We start from the raw sequence: 8749 nt of genomic DNA on the forward strand, positions 1-8749 counted from the left end.
GAACAGACATATGAGGTTTTCATTATACAGAGATCAGACTGAGGGCAGTAAATAATAACATTCATGATCTGTTAATGATGAAATAAATTATACACTTCTCTCAGTTCTGATATAATTTTGGTTAAAATATTTGCACCTTCTCTTGTGCATCAATATCCTTTTTGTAACATGGAGACAAGAACTGTACACAGTACACTAAATGTTGTATCATCAAGGTTCTATATTAGTTTAATATCAGCTCTTTACTTTTTCATTTTCATTCCTCTGGAAATGAACTCCACTGCTTTGTTTGTATTTTTATGGCCCTGTTAACCTGTGTTGTTACTTGAAATGATTTGTGAATCTGTCTCCCTGAACCCCTTTTTCCCTCGACCCCATTCAGATGCTTATTTTCCAAAGGAGATGAGGGAAGTTTCTTCTTCTGACCAAAACTCTGCACCTCACACTTAGCTATACACGAGAATTAATTTTCTACTTAAATGTTCATTGTGCAAGTTTATTAATCATTATTAATGCTGCTTGTCCCCTAACTCCACTTGCTCTGAGATTAGTCATGAGTCTGCTGTGTGGTCCCTTATCGAAGACCTTCAGAAAATCACTATATATTACATCATCTGTATTAGTCTTAAACACTCTTTCTGATATTATTCAAAGAATTCAATAAAGGTGGCCATCTATGACCTTCCTTGTTGAATATGCACTGACTCCTCTTTATTATATCATGTGAATTCAGAATTTCTTATCCACAGCTGTTACGTAAGTTTCTAAATTCACTTGAAAAAGCCCTTCAAAACAATCCTGCAGGGGATGCAGTGACGAAGTGGGCCCACATCAGAGACGCCATCTATGACTCAGCAATGATCACCTTTGGCAAACGTGAGAAGCAGAATGCAGACTGGTTTCAATCTCACTTTGAAGAGCTGGAACCTATCATAGCTGCTAAGCACATTGCACTACTGAACTACAAGAAAACCCCCAGCGAGTTGACATCCGTAGCACTTAAAGTAGACAGAGGTGCTGCTCAAAGAACGGCCAGGTGCTGTGCAAATGACTACTGGCAGCATCTATGCAGTCTTATTCAGCTGGCCATCTGACACTGGAAACATCAGAGGAATGTATGATGGCATTAAGAGAGCTTTTGGGCCAACCATCAAGAAGATCGCCCCCCACCTCATGTCGAAATCATGGGAAACGATCACTGACCAACGCAAGCAAATGGACTGCTGGGTGGAGCACTACCTAGAACTGTACTCCAGGGAAAATGTTGTCACTGATACCGCCCTCAATGCAGCCCAGTCTCTGCCAGTCATGGATGAGCTAGACGAACAGCCAACAAAATCGGAACTCAGTGATGCCAATGATTCTCTAGCCAGTGGAAAAGCCCCTGGAAAAGACGGCATTACCTCTGACATACTCAAGAGTGCCAAGCCTGCTATACTCTCAGCACTCCATGAACTGCTTTGCCTGTGCTGGGATGAGGGAGCAGTACCCCAGGACATGCACGATGCCAATATCATCACCCTCTATAAGAACAAGGGTGACCGCGGTGACTGCAACAACTACCGTGCAATCTCCCTGTTCAGCATAGTGGGGAAGGTCTTCGATGGAGTCGTTTTAAACAGACTCCAGAAGCTGGCCGAGCGTGTCTACCCTGAGGCACAGTGCGGCTGTCGAGCAGAGAGATCCACCATTGACATGCTGTTCTCCCTTCGCCAGCTACAGGAGAAATGCTGTGAACAACAGATGCCCCTCTACATTGCTTTAATTGATCTCACCAAAGCCTTTGACCTCGTCAGCAGATCTGGTCTCTTCAGACTACGAGCAAAGATCGGATGTCCACCAGAGCTACGAAGAATCATCACCTCATTCCATGACAATATGAAAGGCACAATTCAGCATAGCGGTGCCTCATCAGAACCCTTTCCTATCCTGAGTGGCGATAAACAGGGCTGTGTTCCCACACCCGCATCTTCTCCCTGCTGCTCTCACATGCGTTCAAGTCTTCAGCAGCAGGAATTTTCCCCCACACAAGATCAGGTGGCAGGTTGTTCAACCTTGCCCATCCAAAAGCGAAGACCAAAGTATGGAAAGTCCTCATCAGGGAACTCTTCTTTGCTGACGATGCTGCATTAACATCTCACAGAGAAGAGTGTCTGCAGAGACTCATTGACAGGATTGCAGCTGCCTGCAATGAATTTGGCCTAACCTCAGCCTCAAGAAAATGAACATCATGGGACAGCACGTCAGAAATACTCCATCCATCAATATCGGTGGCCACGCTCTGGAAGTGGCTCAAGAGTTCACCCCTACCTAGGCTCAACTATCACCAGTAAACTGTCTCACGATGTAGAAATCAACAAGTGCATGCAAAGGCTTCTGCTGCTATGTCCAGACTGACCAAGAGGGTGTGGGAAAATGGCGCACTGACACAGAACACAAAAGTCCGAGCGTTTCAAGCCTGTGTCCTCAGTACCTTGCTCTATGGCAGTGAGGCCTGGACACGTATGTCAGCCAAGAGCGACGTCTCAACTCATTCCATCTTCGCTGCCTCCGAAGAATCCTTGGCATCAGGTGGCAGGACCGTATCTCCAACGCAGAAGTCATTGAGGCGGTCAATATCCCCAGCATATACACACTACTGAGCCAGCGGTGCTTGAGATGGCTTGGCCATGTGAGCCGCATGGAAGATGGCAGGATCCCCAAGGACGCATTGTACAGCGAGCTCGTCACTGGTATCAGACCCACTGGCTGTCCATGTCTCCACTTTAAAGACATCTGCAAGCACGACATGAAGTCCTGTGACATTGATCACAAGTCATGGGAGTCAGTTGCCAGTGATTGCCAGAGCTGGCGGACAGCCATAAAGGCGGGGCTAAAGAGTGGCGAGTCGAAGAGACTTAGCAGTTGGCAGCAAAAAGACAGAAGTGCAAGGAGAGAGCCAACTATGTAACAGCCCCGACAACCAATTTTATCTGCAGCGCCTGTGGAAGAGTCTGTCACTCTAGAATTGGCCTTTATAGCCACTCCAGGCGCTGCTCCACAAACCACTGACAACCTCTATGCGCTTGCCCATTGTCTCTCGAGACAAGGAGGCCAAAGAGGAAGAATATATTATGCGTTCCCAGATGTTTTTTCTGTTGCATCCTTGAATAAGGATTCCATTATCGCTCCGATCACTGACATTATGCTAACTGGTCTGTAATTTTTTGGACTTGTTTTATGTTCTGATGATGATTAATGAACAGATAATCATGCCTCTGCTATCTTTACATTTTTTAGTATGTGTGGATACAATCCATCTGAACCACAGAGTTTTCTCTCTCTGATTATTTTATCAACTATCTCCCTACTTTCTCCCTTAAATGTCTTGAAAATTTAAAGAATTTTTTCACTATTATTTGAAAGTTTAGCTCCTCCCGTCAGAGATCTCATTTCCTTCTTCAGGCTCTCAATCCTCATCGACTGGGTCATTCTGGCCCCGACTCTCCCAAACACATGAAAATTCCTTCCTTCTGAGCTCGGAGCTGTGCTGCAGAATTCCATTTACATTTCTGTCCATGTCAGTCTGCCGCTCTTTGCTCCAAAGTCCAGTCAACACGAGCTGTTCTTAAACTCACAGTGGATGGGATCTTGCCTGACAGACACCATGAGGCCGTTTCCCAGCCAGTTTCCCACCACCATCTCCTGCTGGGACATTCCGAGGATTCCATTTGGAATTTATTCATTTTGTTTCATTCACTCACCATTTCCACAGGAACTCCTCTCTTCCTCATCGGCTCTGGTCTCGGAATGAAAATCTTCACAGGTTCCTGATCCTGATCCCCATTCAGAGACCCTGTTGTAAATATATGTGTGTGGATCTTGGGTGTAGACACTGGGATATTCCACACTCAAATGTTGTCACTATGGGAGCTGTATGTGTCCTAGCTAGTTGCCTTTGTGTCGGATACGTGGACCATTCTTTGTAGCAATCCTACTTAGCTCCCTCCTTCACATATTTCTCTGAAACCTTGATGACTGTGCTGGTGTCATTTACTTCTTTTGCTTTGAATTGGAAAAGTACATCAACTTTGCTTCTAATTTCCATCCCTCCCTCGTCTTCACATGGTCCATCTCTGACACTTCCCTTCCCTTCCCTGACTTCTCTACCTCCATTTCAGGGGATTGTTTCATTTTGAACTGTTAGAAGCCACTGGGTTTGGACTAAAACAGGGTTTTGGAGTTTGATATGGACCTGCCAGGAGTTCAGAAGAGAATTGATACTTCTCTTTGAAGAATCCCTTCTCTTGAAAAGTAAAAAAGATTGTTTGAAGTTGTACTGTTGCCTCCTGTGGTGTTGAAGACATCCTGAATGACCATGTATTACTGGGAGTATCTGTCACTGTGGAATTGTACTGAGTGTGGGTCACTAACCGGAACGGAACTCCTGATCCCAGTGACCATGTATTACTGGGAGTATCTGTCACTGTGGAATTGTACTGAGTGTGTGTCACTAACCGGAATGGAACACCTGATCCCAATGACCATGTATTACTGGGAGTATCTGACACTGTGGAATTGTACTGAGTGTGGGTCACTAACTGGAGTGGAACACCTGATCCCAATGACCATGTATTACTGGGAGTATCTGTCACTGTGGAATTGTACTGAGTACAATTGTACAACCCGGTTTTAATTTGAAATCATTGTTTCAGATATCTGATCTCTCCATTCCATGAAGTTGCCTCTGTGTTTTAACAATGTAATTGACTAAGAAGTGTTTTTTGCTGATGTTTGGTAATAAGTGTATAAAGTGAAATATATTGATATTGCTCTGTCTCCTATTGAACTGCTCCAACAGAAACAGATGTTAACTACTTACTGACAGTTAAAAAGCATGGAGTCATAGAGTTATAGAGTTATATATCACAGAAACAGGCCCTTCGGCCCATCGTGTCTGTGCCGGCCATCAAGCACCTGACTACTCTATTCCCTTTTCCAGCACCTGCCCCATAGTCTTGTCTGCTATGGTGTTTCAAGTACACATCTAAATACTTCTTAAATGTTGTGAGGGTTCCTGCCCCTCCCACCTCTTCAGGCAGTGCGTTCCAGATTCCAACCAGCCTTTGGGTGAAAACTTTTTACCTCAAATCCCCACTAAACCTCCTGTTCCTTACCTTAAATCTATGCCCCGTGGTTATTGACCCCTCCGTTAAGGGAAAACTCTTCTTCCTATCTAACCTATCAATGCCCCTCATAATTTTGTATATCTCAATCTTGTTCCCCCTCAGCCTTCTCTGCTCTAAAAAGGACAGCTAGCCTATTCAGTCTCTCTTCATAGCTGAAATGCTCCAGCCCAGGCAACATCTTGGTGAATCTCCTCTGCACCCTCTCCACTGCAATCACATCCTTCCTATAGTGTGGTGCCCAGAACTGTCCACAGTACTCCAGCTGTGGTCTAACTAGCATTTTATACAGCTCCATCATAACCCCCCTGCTTTTATATTCTATCCCTCGGCTAATAAAGGCAAGTATCCCATATGCCTTCCGAACCACCTTATCAACCTGTGCTGCTGCCTTCAGTGGTCTATGGACAAGTACACGAAGGTCCCTCTAATCTTCTGTACTTCCTAGGGTCCTAGGAATATCCATTGTATATTCCCTTGCCTTGTTAGTCCTCCCAAAATGCATCACCTCACACATTTCAGGATTAAATTCCATTTGCCACTGCTCCGCCCATCTTACCAGCCCATCTATATCATCCTATAATCTAAGGATTTCCGCCTCACTATTTACGACACCAACAATGTTTGTGTCATCTGTGATCTTACTGATCATACCGCCTATATTCATGTCTAAATCATTAATGTCCACTACAAACAGCAAGGGTCCCAGCACCAATCCCTGTGGTACACCACTGGTCACAGACTTCCACTCGCAAAAACAACCCTCAACCATCACCCTCTGCCTCCTGCCACTAAGCCAACTTTGGATCCAATTTGCCAAATTGCCCTGGATCCCATGGGCTCTTACCTTCTTAACTAATCTCCCATGTGGGACCTTATCAAAAGCCTTACTATTGTCCATGCAGACTACATCAACTGCTTTACCCTTCATCTACACATCGAGTCACCGCCTTGAAAAATTCAATCAAGTTAGTTGGACACGATCTCCTCCGACAAAGCCATGCTGACTATTCCTGATTAATCCCTGCCTCTCCATGTGGAGATTAATCCTGTCCCTCAGGATTTTTTCCAGTAGTTTCCCAACCAATGATGTTAGACTCACCGGCCTGTAATTACCTGGTTTATCCCTGCTACCCTTCTTGAATAATGGTACCACATTTGTTGTCCTCCAATCCTCTGGTACCTCTCCTGTGGCCAAAGAGGATTTGAAAATTTGTGTCAGAGCCCCTGCTATCTCCTCCCTTGCCTCACATAACAGCCTGGGATTTATCCACTTTTAAGCCTGCTAAAACAGCTAATACTTCCTCCCTTTCAATGCTAATATGTTCAAGTATATCACAATCCCCCTCCCTGATCTGTACACCTACATCACCCTTCTCCATAGTGAACACAGATGAAAGTAATCATTTAAAACCTGATCTATATCCTCCGGCTCCGCACACATATTGCCACTTTGGTCCCTAATGGGCCCTACTCTTTGCCTGGTTATCTTCTTGCCCTCAATATACTTCAAAATGCCTTAGGACTTTGCTTTATCTTGCCAGCCAGTGTTTTTTCATATCCCCTCTTCGCTCTCCTAATTACTTTTTTAAGTGCCTCCCTACGCTTTCAATACTCCTCTAGTGCCTCCGCTGTTTTCAGCAGTCTGAATCAGCCATATGCCTCCTTTTTCCTGATCCAATCCTCTATATCCCTTGACATCCAGGATTCCCTGGACTTGTTGGTCCTACCCTTCACCTTAACGGGTACATGTTGGCTCTGAACTCTGACTATTTCCTCTTTGAATGACTCCCACTGGTCTGATGTCGACTTCCCTACAAGTAGCTACTCCCAGCCCACTTCGGCCAGATCCTGTTTTATCATATTAAAATCGGCCTTCCCCCATTTCAGTACCTTTATTTCCGGTTCCTCTTTGTCCTTTTCCATAACGACCTTAAATCTTACAGAGTTATGGTCACTATCCCCAAAATGCTCCCCCACTGACACTTCTACCACTGTCCGGCTTCATTTCCTAGGATTAGGTCCAGTACTGCCCCTTGTCTTGTCGGACTTTCTACTTACTGGCTCAAAAAGCTCTCCTGCATGCATTTTAAGAATTCCACCCCTTTGAGCCCTTTGCACTAAGATTATCCCAGTTGATATTAGGTAAGATGAAATTCCCTACTGCTATTACCTTATTATTTTTACACCTCTCTGAGATTTGCTGACATATCTGCTCCTCTATCTCTCCCTAAATGTTTGGAGGCCTGTCGTACACTCCCCGCCAAGTGATTGTCTCCTTTTTGTTTTTAATTTCTACCCATTTGAGGAACCTTCTAATATATCATCCCTCCTTACTGCAGTAATTGACTCCTTGATCAACAGTGCAATACCACCTCCTCTGTTACCACCCCCCCACCCCCACCCCCCCCGCCCCTGTCACGCCTGAAGATTCTATACCCTGGAATATTGAGCTGCCAGTCCTGCCCCTTCCTCAAACATGTCTCTGTGATAGCAATAATATCATAATGCCATGTGCTAATCAAAACCCTCAATTCATCTGCCTTACTAGTAAGACTCTTTGGATGAAAGTAGATGTAATCCAGCCTAGCATTGTTATCTTGTTCCTTAACAGGTCTATATTTGCTCTGCTTTCCAGACTGACTCAGTTTTTCTTTTATATTTGACTGTGCATCATCCCCTACTGTACCTCCACTCTGTATCCCATCCCCCTGCCAAATTAGTTTAACCCCCCCACCCCCTCGCCAACAGCACTAGCAAACCTCCCAGCAAGGATGTTGGTCCCGTTTCAGTTTAGGTGCAACCCGTCCAACTTATACAGGTCCCACCTTTTCCAGATACAGACCCAGTGATCCAGGAAACAAAAGCCCTCCCTCCTGCACCATCTCCTCAGCCACCCATTCATCTGATCAATCCTCCTATTCCTGTACTCACTAGCACGTGGCTCTGGGAGTGGCTCTTGCGCGCCTGGACTGCTTTCCACTCCCGGAAGGTAAGTGATTGGGCCGCGGTCCTCGGGCTCAATTCATCGGCTCCGCTCTCGGTGTTCTCAACACAGGTCCGCTCCTCTCTGCTGCTCTCCCAGAAGGTATGTGACTGGGCCGCAATCCTTGGACTCAATTTATCGGCTTGCTCTCAGCGTTCTCCCCACAGATCCGCTCCTCTCCACTCCCGGAAGGTAAGTGACTGGACCGCGACCCTCGGGCTCAATTTATCAGCTCCTTTCTCAGCATTCTCCCAACAGGTCCGCTACTCTCCGCTCCACTCCCGGCAGGATAGCACTGTTACAGCATTCTAATCCTCTGTATATGATGTTTCTTACTCTGAGTGCAGTTACTGTAAACACTTTAGTTATTTTAGTGATGATTAATCCCCTTCCCCCAACATAGTCCAGAAAATCTGGGGGTCATGAGTGTTGAATTTTATTTTCTGTCTATTAAACAGGCTATGTTTATTGAATCGTCCATTTCTGTACCTGATTATGGTTTGATGGCTGAGATTTTATCTATGAGTCGGAATCTCGTCACATGTAACCTGTACCAATCTCTGCCCTTAGCTCAGTGAGCTGTGTCCCCGTGAGGAGA

This window comes from Heterodontus francisci, chromosome 29 (assembly GCF_036365525.1).
Source record: "Heterodontus francisci isolate sHetFra1 chromosome 29, sHetFra1.hap1, whole genome shotgun sequence".
Classification (NCBI taxonomy): domain Eukaryota; kingdom Metazoa; phylum Chordata; class Chondrichthyes; order Heterodontiformes; family Heterodontidae; genus Heterodontus; species Heterodontus francisci.